This window comes from Vicugna pacos, chromosome 10 (genome assembly GCF_048564905.1).
Source record: "Vicugna pacos chromosome 10, VicPac4, whole genome shotgun sequence".
NCBI lineage: Eukaryota > Metazoa > Chordata > Mammalia > Artiodactyla > Camelidae > Vicugna > Vicugna pacos.
The window spans coordinates 30,702,537-30,724,452 of NC_132996.1; the positions used below are offsets into that span (position 1 = coordinate 30,702,537).

A 21,916-nucleotide genomic window follows, 5' to 3' on the forward strand; every position below is an offset into this window, starting at 1 on the left:
CAGGACCAATACATACCTCAATAACCCTGTGCTTGGCAACCTCACCTGAAACTCAACCTTTTCCTCTGCTGGACCCTTCTTTCAACATTTAAATATGCTGAAGTAACTCTTATTTTATATATATATATATATATAGAGAGAGAGAGAGAGAGAGAGAGAGGGAGAAAGAGAGAGAGGGAACAATTCAAGAACTGGGCAAGCAATTGCCAGTGTGATAAGGGCTGTGAGGAGTGCAGAGTGCTATAAAAGGGGCTTGCTATGGTCAGGGAGCTTCTCTGAGGAAGTGACATTCAAGTCAGGATCCATGTAGGTGTTAGCTAGACAACAGTGGGCAGAGAAAGGGGTACAGAAATGAAGAACACTCGAAAGAGGGAACAGAATGTGGGAAAGGCTTAGGGTCTGCAGTCCAGAAAGGGCTGAGGGTGTTTGGGGGTGGGTAGGGGACAACGTATGTGAGGTGTAGAGTGCTGGGTGCAGAGGGTATGAAATGGGGCAGGGACTCATAGGCTATATCCATGATTTTGACTTTATGCTGAGGGCAAATGGAAGGCACGAAAGCATCTCAAGAGTGGGTGCCACGGTATGACTCACACCTTGTGACGACCACGATCGCGGCCCTTTGGTAAACGAGGATCATGCAGATGGGCCAGTTATCTTAGGACAGCCCTTACAACACACCTGGGGGAGTCCGGGCGATGGTGTGGCTTTGACGGTGACGTGGAGTGTTAGCAATGGAAACGGGGAGAAGTGGACAGTTCTGCGGGAGTTTCACAGGTAGAACAGGCAGGGCTTGATGGCAGCTTGAAGGCAGCAGATGAGGGAGTGGCAGGAGTCAAGGGTGATGGGCAAATTTCTGTCCTGAACCATCAGCTGGACAAAGGCATCCTTAACTGGCCAGAGAGAGGGAGAAAGAAATCCAGGGAAGGACAGTGCCTCTGAGGCTAAGGGGCTTCAAATGCTGCTGCAAGAAGGAAGAGGCATAAAGCCCCATGAAGGCCTTCAGTGACTGAGTGAGAGCAGAAACAGGTGAGACACTGCCTTCTCTGAAAGGCTGGTGCACTTCCCCCAATTTCTGGCTTCTCACACCCTCCTCCATCTACGTAGTGAAGCTTCCACTGCTCTTACTGACATTCCAATCATCGCTATACTCCAAATCCAATAGACACTCTTCTATCTTCTCACTGGATCATTCTGGAACACTAAATCACTGATCACTGGCTTCTTGAAGCCCACCCCTCCTGGCTTCACATGGTGACACTGCACCTCTTGCTTCCATTGTATTTCTCTGTCCACTCCTTGGTCTCCTGAGCAAGTTCTTCCTCTGCCCTTAAAAACTGGTGCTCTTCAGGACTCAGTCCTGGGCTGCATCGTTTCCCACTTTCCACACTGCTTGGTGATCTTATCCATCCCCATGCCTTCAATTCAAATGTATTAATCATTTTATGTACCGGCTATTTGCTAATGACTTTCCAATCTCCATCTCCAGCTTTGCAGAGCGCTGGAGACACATGTCCACCCATACACTGGACTTCCTAAAATGTAAACCCAACCTTCACCTCAAGCTGATCTTCTTCCTCCATTCCCTTTCCTGCGAACAGCACCACCACTCAGAAGCTCTCCTGACTTGTTTGCTTTTCTTCAGTCCTGATTTCCAGTAAGTCTTCAAAACCTGACCATCTCAACAAGGCATGTCTCATGTCTGCCCTGTCTTCTGTTTTCCCACTGCTGCTGTCCCAGTCCAAGCACTGTCAGCTTTCCTTTCCATTCCTGCCACAGTCCTTTACTGGCTTCTGTGCCTCTTGGCTTGGACCCTCTGATCCACGTCCACCTGACCAGAGCTATCCTCACAACTCTCACCAAACCGCTCCTGACGGAAGGCTTGCACTCGTTCACCATTACTGATGGTGGAAACTGCAGCCCACTATGGACAAAAATGCACAGATGTGCATACACCCAAACTGTGTCTGCAGGTTCAAGGGGTACGTGGACTCTAGGTGTAGAACTTCTGGCCACAAGACAAAGTCCAACCTCCTTAATAAATGTCTTCCTGACCCGAGCCCTGCTAACCTCTTCACTTCCCCCACCACACCCTGCATTCCAATTCTAAACCTGTTGCCTTGCTCCCTCCTGACTCCTTGCCTTGTATGCACTATTCTCTCATCCTGGGACATCCTCCACAAGTCTTGTCCAAGTGGCCATCTCCTACTCAAACTTCAAGATCCAGTTCAAATGTCCCATCTTCTGTGGAATCTTCTGTAACATCTCCCTCACCTCCCTGCGGAGCCTACTGTACCCTCTACTGGCCTCTCTGCTTTTAATGCACACTGATAACAAACTGCAAGGCAGCCGTGATCTGGTCACGTGTCTGCCCATCTCTCCCCTCCCTCCACCCTGAACTGGAGGCTCTTTGAGGACAGAAGTTTAGTTAGTCTGATTCTCCAGCATTTGGTAGAGGTATCACCTGTGCTGGCAATCATGCTGAATGAGTGGTCAGAGTCTCATGACTGCACACCACCCTACTCACATACTGACACAGGGAGAAACGTCCCCAGACCCACCAACTCAGATGACGTGCACAAACACATGTGAGCCCGTGCCCCTGCAGCACCACAGTCAGGAGTGTAGCTGTAGAAGTGGCTACAGAGGTGTGTCCTTGGGGCTTTCTAGATTTGCTCTGCTCCAGGACCTCCTGCCCTCCAAAGGGATGAGTTTCTGTCCCTCCATCTCTCCCATCTGTGCAAGGCAATGGAAAGAGCTGGGACTTTGGAGTTTGAGCTGCGTTTGAGTCCAGCCTGAGTGTTATTCTCCTAATCTATATAATGGCTATGGTAATGTCTACCTTGTGGGGTTCTGTGAGAATTACAGGCAATGGAAACAAGGAGCCCAGACCTGGGCAGTTGATAGATGCTCTCTCCTTGGCTCCCAACACCATCCCTGATGGGTCTCCCCATCCTGGCTGCAGAGTTCTAGGGTTCCATGTGTGCACAAAGAGCCCTTTCCCCAGGGATCCAGTCTGAGAAGCCTGTGGAGCTACCACATGGAGTAACAGGTCAGGGGAATTCAAACAAGAAGGGAGTGAACATAGGCCTGACTCAGAGGGGAGAGGCTGAGTGTACAGGGATAGGACAATGGCCCAGGTCAGGGATATAGGCCTAGAAACTGGTTGAGGGGTCAAGGGTGAAGTGCTGGCCCTATTCATTTAATCAGTCCAGGAGAGAAAGCAGAGTAGGGAGGGAAGATAGTGGACAGTGAGGTCAGTGTACTCACTACCTTCTGTATTAGATTTCTCCGTCCCCTACTCAAGACAGAAGTCAGCTGTTTGAGGGCTGGGACAGTATCTTGTTCACCTTTGTGTATAGCATAGAGCATGGCACACGATCGATGCTTTTTCCGAATGAAAGGGTGTGGGAATGGTAGGAGAACAAACTCAGATGAATGGTCAGCCTTGAAGAGGAGGGATTTAGGCCCAGGCAGATGCCCCTTCTCCCAACCTGTGTAGACCCTGGTGCCCAATCTAGTCCTTGTCCAATGCAAACTCCCCCAATACACCCTCACAGTGGATACACAAAGGTGCATTCTCACGAAGTCACAGACCAACACACAGCCAGATGTACAGACTCACATGCAGCCAGGCTCACACGGACTCCTCACAGGTACAGAGAAGCATGCTATCATTCACAGAGATGGGCATGTTCATTCACCTGGAACCCCACCCCCTCCACGCAGGCACACATACAGACACACGCAGGCATGCTTTTGTCCACACAGACACATACACCAGAAAGACACTTTCTCCCGGGCCCACACAGACAGGCACACTCATAGATACCGACACACCCCCGACAACACATATACACATGTACACTCACACACACCCAGACAGACCGCTTCCACCCCAGCACAGACGCGCACAGGCTCGCAGACGCCCCCACACGCAGGCACACTCTCACACACGCTGCCGGGGCACTCGTGGTCAGCTCTGCGGCTGCAGCTGTGACCTCGAAGTCCCTCGGGCCTCTGTCTGGACTGTGCCTCATCACTTCCTGCTCCAGAGCCTCCAGTTCCAAACTCAAACTCCAGACTCTCTCCCGAGACCGTCTCATCCTCTCTCCAACTCTCTTCTCAGCACCGTCTCCCTATCCGTCCCGTGTTTCTCACTGCCTCTTCCTGGAGACTTGCTCCTCCTCCCTGTTCCCGACTCCAGGTCTGTCCCACCCCTCCCCCGAGATCTGGCCTAAACCATCCATCTTGTGTCTTTCTCCAGTCTGCCCTGCCTCCTGCCCAGATCTTGCTTCTCCCCCTAGATTGGTCACATCTCTTCTCCCACCCAGTTCTGCTGTGCTACATGCCCTCACCCTGTTCCAGTCCTGTTACTCTGTCCTCTGGCTCCATCCTGCTCTCCCCTTCTCGCCCCACATCTGGGCCTCTGGAACCACAGCTGGTTCTCATTAGGAGGGGGAGGGGCAAGACCATTCATTGGGGCCTGCAATGTGATGTCAACTGCCCCCACCCGCTGCCTGTGTGTCTATAGGACCTGGGAGCAGGGGAACATGGGAGAGGAAAGAGGTGGGCTGTTGGGGAGTAGTCAGGGGACCACAAGGGAAGGGGGTGCTCCAGGAGGAAGTAGAGGAGTGGCCCGAGGTACAGAGGGGAAGCAGGCTGGGGGAGCTGGCACCTTGCAGGCCTCCTCCCTCAACTTCCTGTCCCAGGGCCAGGAGGGGCAGGGACCAGAAAGACAACAGGGTGAGGAGGGGGCTGCAAAAGGCAGATTGGCACAGAAGTGGAGGAAGAAGAGGGTAGCCTGGGTGAGCAAAGGGAGGCAGAGATACAGGGCCGGGCATAAAGGAGAGAGGAAGAGAGAGAGTTCTTGTGGGGGGATAACTGGGAGCAAGACTGAGGGAGAGTGTCTGTCAGGCAAAGGGAAGAGTGAGTGGAGCTCATACAGACACGGGAGGTAAGTTAGGCTGGAGAGTTGAGGGGGACAGTGTAAATAAAGGTGGGAGCCAGAGCTGGGGGGCTGGGGGTGTGGAGGGGAAAGAGGAGAGGAGGTGTGAGGAAGGGAGGAGGGAGTAGGCCGACAAGCTGGCTTCCTTGGATGTCCCTGGGGCGAGCCCATGGACGGGTGGTCAGAGCAGTGCCCAGGGCCTGGCTCTCTCCCTCCTGAGGCACCGCAGGAAGAGGCTGAGGGCAGATGTGAGCAGAGAAGGCAGAGAGAGTCTCTTTTCTCAGCTTTCAGTGTGCTGGCAATTCACAAATGGTATCTTATTTAATCTCACGTGGTAAGAACCACGTGAGAAAGGCGTCCCACCTTTCACTGAGGAAACGGGGCCCAGAGTGAAATGACTGTCCTGAGGTAACACAGCCCTGATTTGATCCCAGGACTGTGCACTCCATGCTGCTTGAGATTCAGGGAGAAGGGAAAGATGGAGAGATGAAGAAATTACCGGGGAGCTGAGGGGAGAGTCCTAGAAAGACAATGGAGGCCTGGAGAAGAGAGGGAGGAGGGAGACCAGCGGTGAGGTGCCTCTAACACCCAGGTCAGTAGCAGCAGGACTGAGACAGAGAAGAAAGACGTGAAGAGGTGAGATTGGCAAGACTTGGCCACTGACCCTTTGGGAAGGGTGAGGGAATGGAAGGGCTCTAGACCGACTCCCAGGGTTACTAAAGTGGTAGCTTTAGGATACCACAGAGCAGAAGCCATTTGGGGGGGGCCTGTTGGGGTCTCTCCATGGAGATGTCCCAGACAAAGTTGGATTTGCAGATCTGGAGCTTAGGAGAGAGGTCTGGGTTGGAGATATGGATTTGGAACAATCAAGGGGTAACTCAGAGCCATGGGTGTGGAGACCCATCAGGTAGAATATGTAGAGTGAAGAGAGAGTCTAGGACAGAACGTGGGGGACAGTCACAGTTAAGAGGCAACCTGAGGAGAGTTTGGCTCTTCTTGAAGGAGAAAGAGAAGGAGGCAGTATCTCAGAGGTTAAAGGAGGGAACATTTCAGCAAGGAGGGAGGGATAGTGTCAATGCTGCTGAGGGGTCAAGTACGATGAGAGCTGGGAAGTGGCCACTGATTTTTTTTTTGTCATCGATTCTGGCAGTAAGGGGGTCACTAGTGATCTTGGGGAGAATCGTTTCAGGAGAGTCCAAAGGGAGCATGCCTCCTGCAATAGGAAATGATAGAGAATGAATTAACTAACAACTAGCCATAGACCAGACGTCGGTGTAGATTCATTCATCAACACATGCTTATTTAACTCCTAGGAAAGGGAGGCACTATAGCAGGGGGAGGCAGGACAGGACAGTGGAGAAGACAAGGACTTTGGGGCCAAACCAACTTGGTTTTTGCCCAGAGTCACACTTGTTAGCTGTGTAACCTTGGGCAAGCCACTTAAATTCTCAATGCTTCCATTTCCTCATCTATAAAATAGAGACAATAATAACACTACACTGTGTCAGAAGAGTGTCTGGCACACAGTAAGCATTTTGTAAGTGTGCAAGCACGAGCAGTTATTACAGTGGTTAAGATGGGCTCTGTTGTCTGACAGACTCGAGTTCTCTGCCACTTAGTGTAATTCTGGGAAAACTGTTTAATCTTTCTAGGCCTGAGTTCCCTCTTCTGTAAAATGGGGAATAAAGTGTCTACTTTACATGGCTGATATGAGAGCTAAGTGAAAGAATGCTACAAAAAACTTAGCAGGGTGGCTGGTACACAGTAAGTGCTCAATAAATGTCAGCTGCCAGACTCACAGTAACTCTGGGGTACAGATGAGGAGACTGAGGCTCAGAGTGGGTAGCAGAGAGACATCTGGAACACAGCTCTAATGGACTCCAAAGCTAGTACCTTCTGTTCCAAACTATTGCTTCTCTGCTGGAGGGCTTGGAGTGGCCTGATAAGGGGTCACATAAGTGGCCAGGCAAGATATTGGGGAAGGAGACTGAGCAGAGCTCTAAGCAGGAGAGTAACTCTACCAGTGTGCACAAGGTGGGTTAGAGGAGGAGATGATCGGTGATGAGGCAGTTACCAGTCCACATAGAGGGTAGGGTAAGCACAGGGTCATGTGCTGAGAGAGGGAAAGTGACCAGAGGATGCTTGTAGGTCTCCAGGAGACAAAGAAAGAAGGAGGAGAGGTGGGCCCATGGTATGTGTATAAAATGATTCATTAATAGATTTACTCAATAAGTATCTATTGAAGACCTACCACGTGCCAAACACCACACTAGGCAGTGGAGACACAGCAGTGACCTGGACAGATCGAGCCCCTGCCTTCATGGTGTTCACAGGGAGGCCTGGGCGAGGATGGGCAGCGCAGGGTGAGGGAGCGAGGGGTGGTGGGATGAGCAGCAAGGCTTGGTCTTAGGAACTGACTCTGACAAGTGGAGTCCGGGCTGCAGAGAAGGCCAGTCAGGCTGCAGCTAGCAGAGAAGCTGGAGATGTAGAGGGAAGAACGAGTCTGGGGAAATGGGAAGTTGAGGAGGAGAGAGTAGTAGAGGGGCTGAGATCTTGGAAGTCAAGTTAAGAGTTGAGCGCTTAATAGTTGTTTTCTTTCAAAATCCTCAAAACAACTCTCCACTGTTACCTCCACTTTCACCTGAGGAAAGGGAATCTCAGAGACGCTAAGGTCACCCAGGTGGTAAATGGTGTGGCTGGAGGGTCTGGGGTGTAGCTCCCCCTTCCTTTTCTCCCTTTCCTCCTTCCTCACCAGGCATATGGGTGTTCTAGGCTCTGAGAGGAAACCTCTCCTCTCACTGAGTAGCGTAGAAAGAGAAACATGAGTGACAGGGCACGGCAGTGTGCTAAGTGAACACAGAGGACCCTGACTCAGGCCTGGGGGTTCCAGGTGGAGCGTTCTCACCGGGGAACACAGGAACTGAGAAGCTCCTTCTAGGTGACAGAGGCTGAAAGTGCCTGGCAGTCAGAAGGTTACCCGGAAACACGGAGCCTGGAGCTGAAGGGAGGGGCAGGCAGCAGGAAACCAGGAAAAAGATGGGATCCAACAGTATGAACCCCTGGGAGGGGCTTCTGCTTGCAGGCAGCAGAGAGTCCAGTCCTGCTTCTGTTACCACCGATAGGCAGAAGGCAGAGGAAGAGGGCACAAGTGAACGGGACCCTGACATGGCAAGGGGCCTGGGCGCCAGGAGTTGGTGGACAGAGTGGTGTACGTGAGGCAGCGTTAGCGGAAGAAGCAGCCTATGGCACCTCCAGAGAAGGGGGCCTGGAGGAGTAGAGCAGATGGCGAGGACCGTAGTCCTGTGGCCTGATGGCATGTCACAGCTTCCTCGTCTTCCACTCCCTCCAAGAGCCCAAATAGGCACATGGCCCAGTAGATGTGGATCTGCAAATTTCTGGTGCTCATTAAATATTTGTTAACGGAATGAAAGAGAAATAAAGTACAGAGAAGGGAAAGGAAGAGGATTCAGGAAAAGAGAAGCCCAGGTGAGAGGGAGAGAAGAGGAGAGAGCATTGGGTGAGGAAGGATAACTTGTGAGAGGGGAGTGGAAATGTCTCCAGTGGGGTAAGTGGGCAGGGGTGGAAATGCCTCAATTGTATGCACAGCTGACACCACGTATCAGTCTTCTGAAGAGTGAATGAGGGTGAGGGAGGCACTGTGAGGTGCCTCATCCATTCATTCATCTGTTCCTCGCCAAGCATCTGCAGAGGGGCCCGGGGTACATGAAGATGAATAATATGCAGCCCTGCCATTAAGGGGGTCCCAGCCCAGGCAGAGAGACAGAAAGGGAAGAGGCAATGACAACAGTGAGACAAGAGGATCCAAGGTTGCCTCGTGGTCAGAGAGGCAGGGTTTGAAACTTGATCTAAGGATGGGAACGGGCTAGCCAGGAGAAGAATGGAATAAAGGGCTTTTCAGGCAGAAAGCAGTATGTGCAAAGGGCCAGAAGCGGGGAAGAATGCAGTGTCTCTGGGTAACTATAAGGAATTCAACATGGCTGGAACTTGCAATGTGAGGGAGCTACAGGAATGGGACAGGTGATGAGGCTGGGGAGCGTGGGGGGGAGTCAGATCATGACAGATCTCCTGAGCCTCCTTAAAGCAGAGATCTCGCCCAAGACAGTGGAAGGATAGCAAAGAATGCTGAGCAGGGAATGACATGGCTAGATTTGCACTTTAGGGAGATCCTTCTTGCTGCAATGAGAAGACTGGATTGGAAGGCAAAAGAGTAGACGTGGACGGAGACAAGTTAGGAGGCTCTTGCAGCAATTCATGAGAAAAGATGGTGAGATGCAGGCAGTAGCTGAGGCCATGAGAAAAGGGAATGGACTACCACAGACAGCTGGAAAGGAGGTAGATCCAACAATGGAGGTAACCCCAATGACTTTCTGGGTTAAGGACATGAGGAGAAAGGAGCAGCTATAGTTAATTTTTAGATTTGAAGCTTGATAACTGAGTAGGGATCATGGTTTGGAGGAGGAAGGAATGATGAGTTCAGGTCTGGACATGTTAAGAGGCTTATGAGCTATATCAGATCAGGTAGGAAGTAAATATGCAGGTCTGGGGGTCAGAAGAGAGGTTTGGAAGAGAGATATTTGGGAGTCATCAAGCTTTATAGATGATAATTAAAGTCATGGAAATGAATGAGACAGATCACTCAGAGGGGTGTATACAGTGACACAATAAGAAGGTCCAAGCCAGAACCCTAACAAACAGTAACACTTAGGAGCCACCCAAAGGCGCCCTCAAAGCTGACTGAGAAGGAACAGCCAGGAGGAGCTCTGAGATGCACAGACCCCCTGCTGTAATCACCTGTTTATTTGCCTGTCTCCCTCCCTGAGGGCAGGAACAGTGTCTCCTATCACAGTATTCCCATCACCTAGCAGTGTGGTTGGCACATGAGAGAACTCATTATATGCTGACAGCATAATAAAATGATGGCTCAGAAGCCCTAAGACAAGAATGATTCAAAGAGAAAAAAACAGTCAACAATGTCAGACCCTGCCAAGAGGTCAAGCAGCTGAGGACTTCTGAAAAGAGCCCCTAAGTTTGGCAGGTAAGAGGTCACTTTCTGTTAGGGAGAGCAGTTACACTGGAGGGGGCAGGAGGAAATGGGAGGTGAGGCAGTGGGAACAGCTCTGTGCAGGAGACCCTTTCACAAAATGCAGCAGTGAAGCAAAATGAGAGAGCCTCTTAGCTAGTCAGGTATTACAGGGTTAAGAGCGGAGAGACTGGAGGCTCTTCATGTGCTCAAGGGAGGGATGGGTATAGAGGGAGACATATGGATAGGACTTACGGTGAGTGAGGTCCCCATGGAGGAAGGAGGGGATGGGATTTGGGGAAATTCAAACCGGACGGCCTGGATTTTCTGAGTGAATGAACAGACTAGGCTGCCTACCCCTACTTCCTCCCTCTCCTTCAACCTCCACGTCCATTCTGTCAGACTGTCATTCTGACCCACTGCCTAAAGAATTTCTGAAACCATCTACTTCCTCCCTCTCTGCCGCCTCTCCTCCAGTTTCAACCAGTGTTACCCACTCCTGGGTTCCTGCAACAGCCCAGGATCCCCTTTTTTTCAGACCCCTCCCTCCAGTCTCCACACTGCTGTCAGTGGGGTATTTCTTCATATCATAAGACAGCTTCAAGTGATTCGGTGACTTTCCATTACTCCTGGGTTTCTCATATGACCTACAAGAACTGCACGACCTAACTAACCATCGTTATCTCCCCAGACTCTGTGGCCTCCCTTCACGTGCTGCTGCTAGTGCCAGGCTCACTGGATTGCTTTTCCCCTCAGACATACAATGCTTTCTTGCATGTGGGTTCCCCATTGCTGCTCCCTTGCTGGAATATTCTCCACCCACTCCATCTCACCTCTCCTTTGCTTGGCAGACTCCTGCTTTATCTGTCAAGCTCCAGTTTAAATGCCACTTCCCTCTAAAGGCCTCTCCTGGCCTCTCTATGAGGGTTAGGTCTCCCTGCTAAGTGCTGCCGTGTGACAGCACTCACCACACAGCCTGTAAGCTCCATAAGGGCAAGGACCACACCCATTTTGTTCTCCCTTGTGATGCCAGTACCTACCACTTGCCTGGCACAGATAGATAGTTGCTTAACAGGTGTTTGCTGAATGAATGAACCAATGGGATAATTAATGGGCTGAAAACAATGAAGGATGTGCAAAGGTTAAGAGATGTAAAAAACTAGAAAACATTTCATCTCTTTATTTATTTATGGAGGGCCCAGTTGAGGGTGTAATTTATAGAAGCATGAATTTATAGAAGCATCACTTGGTGTGGCTGAGGAATCATTCCAGCTAGGGTTGAGACTTTGTGGGCCGGTGGTCTCAAGGACAACAGAACAAAGGGTGGCCAAGGAGTGACTGAAGTGATGGTCCTGGGCATATAACCTGGAAGGAGAGCATAAAGCCAGAAAGGGAGCAGATTAGGAGAAAGTAAAGAGCTCAAGGGCAAGGGGTCATTATGAGGTGGAAGAGTCAGTGGAATAGGAGCTAGGGCCTGGTGGGGCATAGGAGGCTGTGGGCAGAGTGAAATGCAGGAGTTTAGAATTTTAGAGATGACCAGTCCTACAGAGTGGTCCTGGGAGGGAAGAAGTAGGTAACAGGAGTTAAAGAGCTCAGGAAACTGTGAGGCTATATGTGGAGGGACACTTAGAACCATGGCAGGATACCGGGTGAGGGGAAGACTGATCCAGGTTCCCAAGTTCTCAGGGAACGAGAGGGTAAGCCTGGGAGATCTGTGGGTGAGAAGAAGCCACAGTGTGAGCATCATAAGTTAATGGGAGTTTATTCAGCAGCTGGGACAGCTCACTCTGTGGTGCATGCACGACACCTATGGGTCATACAACCGGGTGTTGGTAAAGGTGACTGCAACATAGCCTCCTGTTAGTGTCAGATCTCTGAGACACCTGCTATGTACAGGCAGCTCTGGTGAATGGGTTGGCCATGACAGTATAACTAGTGAATGTGTACTGCTGGGGCAGTGTCTCCGGAAAGGTGCTGGCAGTAACGGTGTTTCCCATGGTATGTGTCAGCCTTGATAGTGATCCTGTGGGAATGAGTTGGCTGCACCATTTCCGCTGTGGGTGTGTGCTGTTTTGAGAGCACCTTCTGTAAATATGTGTTGGCTCTGACAGGGCTTCCTGGGGGTGTGTAATGGTGTTAAGGCAGCTCTTGTGGATGTGTGCTGCCTGGGACTGTGTCCCCAGTGAGTTGAGTAGGGCTATGACTGTGTCCCCTGTGGGTATTTGAGAAGTTGACATAAGCAACAATATTTTTCTGGCCTATGACCCTGTGGCTGTGGGCCCAGCCCACGCCACACTGAGTTCATTGTGCTTTTAGACCTTCCTTTCCCCACCCCCTCCACGTGGGACCAGGCCTGGTGACCTCCCTCCGTCCCCTGCACAGGATGCTGATCTAGGCATCCTGGACACAATCTCAGAACACCAGTCCGGGTGACAGATCTCCAGTTCGGGCTTCGCCTGTCTCTCTTCTGTTTCTCTTTACTTCTCCCCCTTCAGTTTCTTTGTCTCTCTCAGTTTGTATCTGTCACACACCCATCCTCCACATTCTGACACATGGCTCCCATAGAGGCGGGCAACACACACACACACATACATACACACAGACTCCCTCACAGGGACTGGCTCACCATGACATACCCTCCTTCTGACCCACACACCCTCGGAGTGACACGCACGTACACACACGGCCAGACACTTACACAAGGACACACAACTTCCCAGAGACACGCACTGACTCACACTCAGCCGATGCGCTCGCACTCACACTCACACTCGCAGAAGCACACACACACCCTGCCCACACCCCCAGCACTCTCACGCCGCCACACACCCGACTCGATGACACACGCACACAAAGACCCCCAGGCCCTGCCCCCACGCTCACGTTCACGCTCGCCCTCGTCCCGCAGGCCCAGGGCCCCCTCCCCCATTGTCTCCGGCTCAGAACAAAGCCCCCGGCTCCGCCGCCGCCGCCGCCGCCCGGGAGAGGCCGGCGGGCCGGGCAGGCGCGGCCGGACGGGCCGGGCGGCCGCGGGCACTGACCTCCGCGCGGCGCGGGCTCCCTCGCCCGGTCCTGGGGCGCCGTCCGGCGCGGTCAGCCCCCCGGGCAGCGCCCGCCCGCGCGGGGCCTGGGGCCGCGCATCGTCCTCCGCCGCTGTCTCCCGGCCCTCGAGCAGCTCCGGGCGGGCGGGCGGCGGCCGGCCGTCGGTCCGCGCGCCCCCGCCCGTCGGTCGGTCCGTCCGCCGCCGCCGCCGGGGCGCCGCCTCCTCCACAGCCGCCCCGCGGAGCAAGCGAGATTCGCCACCGCGGCCCCGCGCCCCCTCCCCTCCCCCGCCCTCCGCGCGGTAACCCGAGCCCCCGCCCCTCCGCCCGCGAGCCCCCGCCCCCGCCCCTACCCGTGCTCCGCTCCGCGGCCCCCCCGGTGCCCGCCCGTCCTCCCTCCGCCCCTCGACTTCCCGGCCCCAGTCCTGGGCCGGATCCGGCCCCAGCGCCGCGCCGTCCCCGCGTCCCCGTTCTCTTCCCTTCTCCCGGTCCAGGCGCCCCGTCCCCTCCTCCCATCCCGTTCTCTGCATCCTCTCCCCTCCTCCTAGTCCTGCTCTTCCATCTTCTTCCCCCCCGCCTCCCGAGCGTCCCCTCTTCTCCTTCACTGTCCTATTCCCCCTCCCTCCCAACCCTCTTCTCTCCATTCCCCTCTCCCTTCTCCCTACCTTCTTCTCCTCCCCCATCTCCCCGTCCTTTCCTCTCCACCCCCTTGTCTCCATCCCTTCTCCCCGATCCTCTCTCAGTCTCTTCTCGACACCAAATTCTCCCCATGTCCTTTGCCTGCCCTTCTCCCTTCCCTGTTTCCCCACCTCTTCTCTTCATCTCTCTCTCCCCAACCCCTTCTCCCGTCCCTTTCTCCCCGTCTCCTCCCCACATCCCTTTGCCTCCCACCTTAGTCCCGGTTCCCTTCTCTCATCCCTCTTTCCTCATCCTCTTCTTCCATCTTAATCTCTCCATTCCCTCCTCCTAGTCGCTTCTGTTTACCCCATGCTCTTTATTCCTTTTCCCTTCTTCCTCGCGGAGTTCGTCTTTCCTCACTTCCCCTTTCATCCCAAAGTTGAGACTCCAGATGGAGGGTATTGAAATGGAGAGGTTTGGGGATGGTGGTCTCACTCAGGATATACTCCCCAGAAAAGGGAAATGAGATGGAAACTGGGCAGGGAGGTAGGAAGGGGCTGGAGGGGCCAACTGAGAGAGAGAATGGGAAGAAGTGAAATCAGAGAGAGGCACAGAGTGCTAGAAGAGCTTTTTTGACCCCTCCCTTTTTATCCTTTCTTATGACTGAGTATAGGTCGTGAGCCCAAAGTTATTGTGGACTTGAGACATGTGCAAATGATACAAAGACATCAGGAACTTCTGGGGTGGGAGGACACAGTTTCAGTTAAAGCAGAAGGGAGTGAGGTTTTGAAACGGAGAGAAGAGGCTGGAGTCCTTGATAACATCCAGGTTTCTGGCTTGGGCAGCTGGGTGAATGGTGGTGACATTTACTGTGTTGGACAAAAGGAGCGGGAGGAGCTTGCAAGGGGCTGATTTAGAAAGATGATGACTTTTGATTTGGGCTGCCGACTTTGAAGTGCCTGTTGGGTAGGTAGGGCTGCAGCTTAGAAGAGCGGTCTGGGATGGACATAAATATTTGGGAGTCATCTGCAAATACCGTATAAGCTTGAATATAGGGTGAGGTTTTTGCTGTTTTGTTTTTCCAAAATAATCCCTCAGGAAAGAGGGAGTAACCTTATATTTGAGTCCTTACAAAGTCTCTCATATTACAGGGTTTGCTCTCATTTACTTTATTTTGAACAACAAACCACTGGATGGGACAGTATGGTATGGTGACTAAGCTTGTGGACTCTGGAGCCAGACTGCCTAGCTTGGGGTCCAGACCTTGCCTTTTACAAGCTGTGTGGCTTTTGGAAAGTTACTTAACCTGTCTCTGCCTCAGTTTTCTCATCTATAAAGTGGGGCTAAGTTTAAATTATTTAACATATGTAAAGTACTTTGTACCTGGCACATAGTAAACGCTCCATAAATGCTATTTTTACTCTTTGGGCAAGACCCAAAATATCCTCAACAATGCTATTTTGGATGTCTTTATACACTTGCCACAGCATCCATAGTCGAAGAAATTTAACACAGCTTTGATAACTATTTCTGGTAATATGGCCTCACAACTGCATGTGTTGGACGTTTCTAAATCTGCTTTATAAAGAGTGCTTTAAAAAGTAATACAGAAGTACTTGGGAGGGGCTTCCAGGCTGCTGGAAATGTTCTATTTCTTGACTTGAATGATGTTATATGGATGTTTAATTTTGTGACAATTCATTGAGTCAAACACTTAGGACTTGGGCAATCTTCTGTGTGAGTATTATACTTCACTACTAAAATAACAATTAAAATTTATTTTTAAAGGGCAAAACATTAAGTGATTTTAAGAGATCATGGATATATTCTTGCAGGATGCATGCCAAAAACCAACTGCCCTAGTGTGATGCAAATGGGACTTGTGACTTGGGATAAAGTTTCCAATGACTACATCATATGTGGATTCAAATTACGCTGTGTCCTCCCCCAAATTCTTCATTTAGACTGAAGAGATGGTCATCTGTTCTAGGAAATGAGTACCATGGCTGAAAAAGTGACCCTTATAATGAGAAAGACACTGCTTTGGAGGATGCTTATTAAAAATATTCATTAAATTGTTTACTAAATTAGGAGAATGGCAGTGTTTATAAATCAATGTATTATTTATAAATATTTTTATATATGAATTTAAATATATGTATAAAAAGTCTATTAACTGATAAAAGCAGAGTTTTGGTTGTTTCATCCTCATCCCTGAAGATATACATTTTCAGGTTGGTCAAAACGCTTTTTGGGTTTTCTCTTTGGGAGGTTTGGGTTGGCTTGTATGACAGATGGAAGTGTAAGCTAAGGGAGTGTGTAAGATTTCTTAGCATACACATTGGGAAGAGAAGGGGGGCTAGGGCAAACCTTGAGAAGCTCCAGCACTTAAAGGTTGAGAAGAGGAGGTGCAGCCTTCAAAGGAGATTGAGAAGGAGTTGCAACTGAGGGAGAAGAAAGGGAGGAAGTGGCACCACTGAAGCCAAGGGAAAGGCCACAAAAGAAGTCACGAAGCTGGGAATGTTCATCAGGGTTGAATGACACAGAGGAGGCCAAGGAGACAAGGACTGAAAAGTGTCCATTGGATTTGGCCAGAGGGAGCCCACTGGTGACCTGGGAGACAACGGGTAGGTGGAGTGGTAGGGGTGGAAACCAGTCAGCACTCAGGGAAGGAGCTGAGTAAGGTGTGAGGAACTGAACACATGGGGTAGAGCCTGTTCTTTACAGAGGCTTGACTATAGGGAAGGAGAGAGACCTACAGCAGGGAGAGGGGACAGGTGTTTTAGGGGACCAGAGAGTTTTTCAAATTGGAAAACCTACATTTTCTTACTTCCTTGTATTTATTGGAGACACAAATAAGTGCCCATTATGTGCCAATTTTATACTTGACACATGGTTAAGATATGACTAAGGAGCTCACAGTAAGCTCTTTGAAGACAGATCTATACATTGGCTCTGGGTTGTATGACAGTGATAGAGGAAAACATGGGATTGTGTGCATAGAGAGGATTCCTAACCCAACCCACAGTTGGGACATCAGCAAATGGTGTCACAAAGATGACAGTGGGACTGGATCTTGAAGGGTGAGTAGAAGCATAGCAGAGGGAAAAGTTGAAGAAAGAACTTTCAGTCAGAGTAAACAGCACCACATTCAGAGTCACAAGAGCATGAAGGAAAATAGCTTTTGGCCATGGAGGTTGGTGTGTACATGGTAAGTGGTGGTGATTCCTGAGTACATTGACTTGGCTAGAGCGTAGGGCATATGGACTAGTGTGAAAGGAGAAAATAAGAAAGGTAAATGGGGCCAAATCATGGAGGATGTTATATATTATGCAAAGAGCCCAGGTTCTGAAGAAACTTTGTGAGGTTTATTTAATAAGGGAAATAAAATGATCAGGTTATGTGACATCAGCATCATTTTGGGGGCAATACTGAGGTTCTAAGGAGAACAGACAAGAGTCAGTTTCAATTGTTCAGCTTATAACAAGGGTCTAAACTAAGTTAGTGTAGAAAAGAGAAGTAAGATATGAGAGAAGTTACAGAGATAAAACTTCAGTACTTGGTGGAAAGTGAAGAATGGTAACATAGGAGGATTGTAAAATGTCTTCCATCTTCCTGGGTCATACATTAATGATGTTACTCATGATGTTGAGGGGTAAAAAAGATGAACAGGTTTGAGAGAAGAGAAATATGACCATGAATGTGGTTTTGGACATGATGACTTTAAGATGTATGTGAGATATCCAGGGATTTCCGGTCAAGATGGTGGAGTGGTAGGACCACGAGCTCACCTCTCCTCATGACTATGACAAATCTACAACTGAGTTCTAAACAATCATTAGGAAAAAAAAGACTGGAACCTAGTAAGATGTATGTGAGATATCCAAATGAAGATGTCTAATAGATGATTGAGTATAAAATTTGGAACTCAGTTGAGCTGAGGATAGATATTTTGGAGACATCAGTCTATAGTGGTTAAGTGGAACCATGAGAACAGATGTGGTTACCTACAGAGAACATGTAGGGAGAAGAGAGTCTGGGCAGCCTTTAAGGGTAGATAACAAAAGAAGAGTCATGAAATTGGGTAGAAGCAACCAACAAGGTAAGAATTGAACAAGAGAATTGTGTCCAGTGGGTTATCATAGAAGTCAAGGAAGAAAACAGCTACTGGAATTAGAGTTGTCAACAGAGTAAAAATACTTCAGTAAGATGAAGTCTGATAGGTCTCCATTAGATTTTGAAATTAAGATATGGCTAATGATCATAATGATTCAAAGAGAGGAGGGGAAGAAGAACAAAGCTGGAGGCATCACACATCCTGGTTTCAAACAATACTACAAAGCTGTAGCAATCAAAACAGTATGGTATTGGCATAAAAACCAGACACAAAGATCAACGGAACAGAATAAGGAACTCCGAAATAAAACTATGTGTATGATCAATTAATTTTCAATAAAGGCTCCAAGAATACACAATGAGGAAAAGATAGTGTCTTTAATAAATGCTGCTGGGAAAACTGGATATCCATGGACAAAAGAATTAAACTGGATGCTTAACTGACAACATAACCAAAAATCAACTCAGAGTGGGTTAAAGATTTGAACACTAAGACCTGGAACCATAAAACTCTTAGAAGAACTTCAACATGGGGGGCTCACTCCTTGGCATCGGTCTTGATGATGACTTTTTGGATTTGACACTAAAAGCAAAGGGAATAAAAGCAAAAGTAAGCAAGTGGGACCACATCAAATTGAGAATCTTCTGCACATTAAAGGAAACTATCAACAAAAAGGCAACCTATGGAAGGGGAGAAAATATTTGCAAAGCATGTATCTGCTAACAAGTTGATATCCAAAATATACAAGGAATACTCATACAACTCAAGAGCAAAAAACCAAATAACTCAACTTAAAAATGGGCAAATGACCTTAATAGACATTTTCCCAAAGAAGATACACAAATGGTCAGCAGGTACATGAAAAGGTGCTCAACATCACTGATTGTCAGGGAAATTGAAATCAAAACCTCAATGAGATATCACCTTACATCTGTTAGGATGGCTGTTACCAAAAAACAAGCCATAACAAATGCTGTTAAGGATGCGGAGAAACAGGGAATCCTTATACACTGCTGGTGGTGATGTAAACTGGTAAGGCTGCTATAGAAAACAGTATGGAGGTTCTTTAAGACATTAAAAATAGACCTGTCATATGATCCAGCAGTCCTACTTCTGGGATGTCCAAAGGAAATGAAGTCACTATCTTGAAGAGCTATCTGCCCCTCATGTTTATTGCAGCATATTCACAAAAGCCAACATGTGAAAACAACCTAAATATCACTTGATGGACAAATGAACAAAGAAAATGTGAGATACACACACACATGGGATATTATTCAGCTTTAAAAGCAAAGGATATTCTGTTATTTGTGACAGCATGGATGAACCTGGAGGGCATTATGTTAAATGAAATAAGCCACACAGAGAGAGATATATACTGCACAGTATCACTTATATATGGAATCTACAAAAAAAAAATCAAACTCATAGGAACAGAGAGTATAACGGTGATTGCCTGGAGATGGGATATGCGAGAAATGGAGAGATATGGGTAAAAGGGTACAAACTTTCAGTTACAAGACGGATAAGTTCTGCGGATCCAATGTATAACTTGGGGACTGTAGTTAATAATACTGTATTGTATAAATGAAATTTGTCAAGAGGGGGGAAAAAAAGAAGAGAGGAAAGAGAGGGAGAGGGAGAGAAGAGGGGAGAGAAACCAGGCCACAGTGAGATAAGGAGGGAGTAGAGGTAAAAGAGTAGCAACAGTGTGTAAGAGTGAAAACTTAACTGCATGTGAATGAAACCCAATTGAATTAGCTTAGGAAAGAAGAGTAGATTTCCTAGTCCAGTTACCAAACCTGGGAGATGACTAGCAAATGGAACCAGAACCTCAAGACTTTGTCTGTGTCTCTAGTTTCTGTATCTCCTTTTATTTTGCTTAATTCTCTCCTACTGAATATTTAAAATTTTATTTTGGAGCAGTTCTAGATTTATAGAAAAGTTGCAAGGATAGTACTGAGAGTCCCCATGTATCTGTCATCTAGTTTTCTCTGATAATAACATCTTAAATAATTATGATACATTTGTCAAAAATAAAAGGTTAACGTTGGTACGTCACTATTAACTACACTAGACTTTGTTCAGATTTCACCAGCTTTTTTGGTAATGTCTTTTTTCTATCTTAGGATTCAATGCAGGAGACCATTTAGTTCTCATGTTTCATTAGTCTCCTCTGGTCTGTGACAGCTTCTCTGTCTTTGTCTTTTCATGATTTTGACAGTTTTGAAGAAAACTGGCCAGGCATGTTGTCGAATGTCCCTCTGTTTGGTTTTCTCTGACGTTTTCCTTATGAGTTGACTGGGAAGAAGGAGCACCACAAAGGTGAGGTGAAGTGCCCTTTTCATCACATTGTATCAGGGGGTACATGTCATCAACGTGAAGTCCCACTGGTGGTGTTAACTTTGATTATTTGGTTACGGTTGTGTCTGCCAGGTCTTTCCACTGTAAAGCTACTTTTTCTCTTTTTCCATATTCTGTTCTTTAGAAGTGAGTTACGAAGTTCCGTACTCAGGGAGGGAGTTCTGTCTCCAGGAGGGGGAAACATATATATATATTGTAATATGTAGTATATTATTAGGAATTCTTCTGTTTGGACGATGTCTCTTATCTTCTCTCCTGAGGTGTTAAACTAATTTTAAAATCAATATAATATATATTAAAAATAGTTCAAAAATAGGCTTTATAACAATACCAGCAATTTCAGAAATCCCGAGGAAAGACTCCAGATGGCCTAGGTTGACTCATGTGCCCATCTAGGTCAATTTTGGGAGTAGAGGGTAAGGTCATTTAAGAAGATGGCAGATCCCATTCAGACTGACTGTTAACAACGCTGTGGCATAAAATTGTCCTGCTCAGGGCATGCTTTGGTCCTTTCCTCTGTTAAGTGGCCTCTCATTTAACTTTCAGTTCTCAAGTGAAGCATCACTTCATCACATCCCTGACCTCTCTAGGTCTCACTTTTCTTGTTTTGTTTTGTTCTTTGTTTCCTTGTTTGACCTGACTAGGTCAGATCCCCAGATGATGGGCCCTCCTAGTGCCTGGTATTTCTCCTTTGTAACAGGTATCACAGTTGCAAGTTTCTGGTGTGTAAATATTTGATTAAATGTCTTTATGCTCCACTCAGCAGTAAACCTGGTTTGCTCACCATTGAAGCCTGCCCATAGGTGATATTCAGTCAATATTTGCTAAGCAAATGACTGACATGAGGGGGTTTCTATTCCAGAACTAAGAAAGAATGTTAGTGAGATAGCAGGATCAAGGACCACTACTCAGTGAGTGCAGCAAGGAGAGAGAGAAAGAATAGGTAACAGGAGGCTGAGAGGGGGAGTGGGGAAGGGAAAGACTGAGGGATGTTTGCTTGGACGTGAGCATCAGGACCATGTTTAACACCGCAGATAAGGAGCTGATGGAGAGGCAATGGCTAGTGGAGAAAGGTCCCAGAGTAGAGAGGACGGTCTGAAGAATTAACCATGGCTACAGGAAGGAATTGGTTTTTAACCTAGAGAGGTACCTCCTCCTTCAAGACTAAAAGGGAAAATGGGTGAGATGCAGGTAAGTGCATGTATGAGGGTATGATGGCAGTGCAGGAGGGAGATAGACAGGGTGGAACATTGAGGCCATCATATCTGGTGATCCCATTCTTTTCTGGAGAGGACTTGGAGTTTGTGAAAATGGTCATAAGGGAGGCAGTATGTTAGGGAGCTTGAGGAAAGTGTTAAAGGAGTGGAGATACTGTTAAGAGGAATGATGGTTGGTGGCCTTATAGACCTAAAGGACCATGGAGTTGAGGATGCTGGTGACAGAACAAAGGATATAGGCACAGCTACAGTAAAATCCTTGATGAAAAAGAGGAGATATCATTTCATGACAGCACTGAGGAAGGCAGAGTCTCAAATAACAAGATGGTATGAGTCTCAAAGATTTGGGGGAAGGTGTGGAGAAGTACTTGTGTTTGGGCTTCAGGGAGTCCTGAAAGTGGAGACTAATTCCCTCTCCTCCTCAGACATGTGGGAAAATGTGAAGAAATGATGTACTTAAGCAAAGCCAGCTCTCTTACACAGGATTTAGAGGCTCAAAGGCATATAAAGGGGCTGAGAATTCAGGGGGTTGTCACCACGAAATGGAGATTTCAGAGCAGGAAAAATTGGAAG

At 48.5% G+C, this 21,916-nt stretch overlaps 1 protein-coding gene across 1 annotated transcript in view; it reads right to left on the reverse strand.

The window, feature by feature from the left end:
- Positions 1–13,282, reverse strand: part of DCHS1 (dachsous cadherin-related 1) — a 33,962-nt gene extending 20,680 nt beyond the window's left edge. The window contains exon 1 of the mRNA XM_072969405.1: positions 13,028–13,282. The gene's annotated coding sequence lies outside the window, so the exon portion shown is untranslated. The remainder of the gene's footprint in view (positions 1–13,027) is intronic.
- Between the last annotated feature and the right edge of the window lie 8,634 nt (positions 13,283–21,916).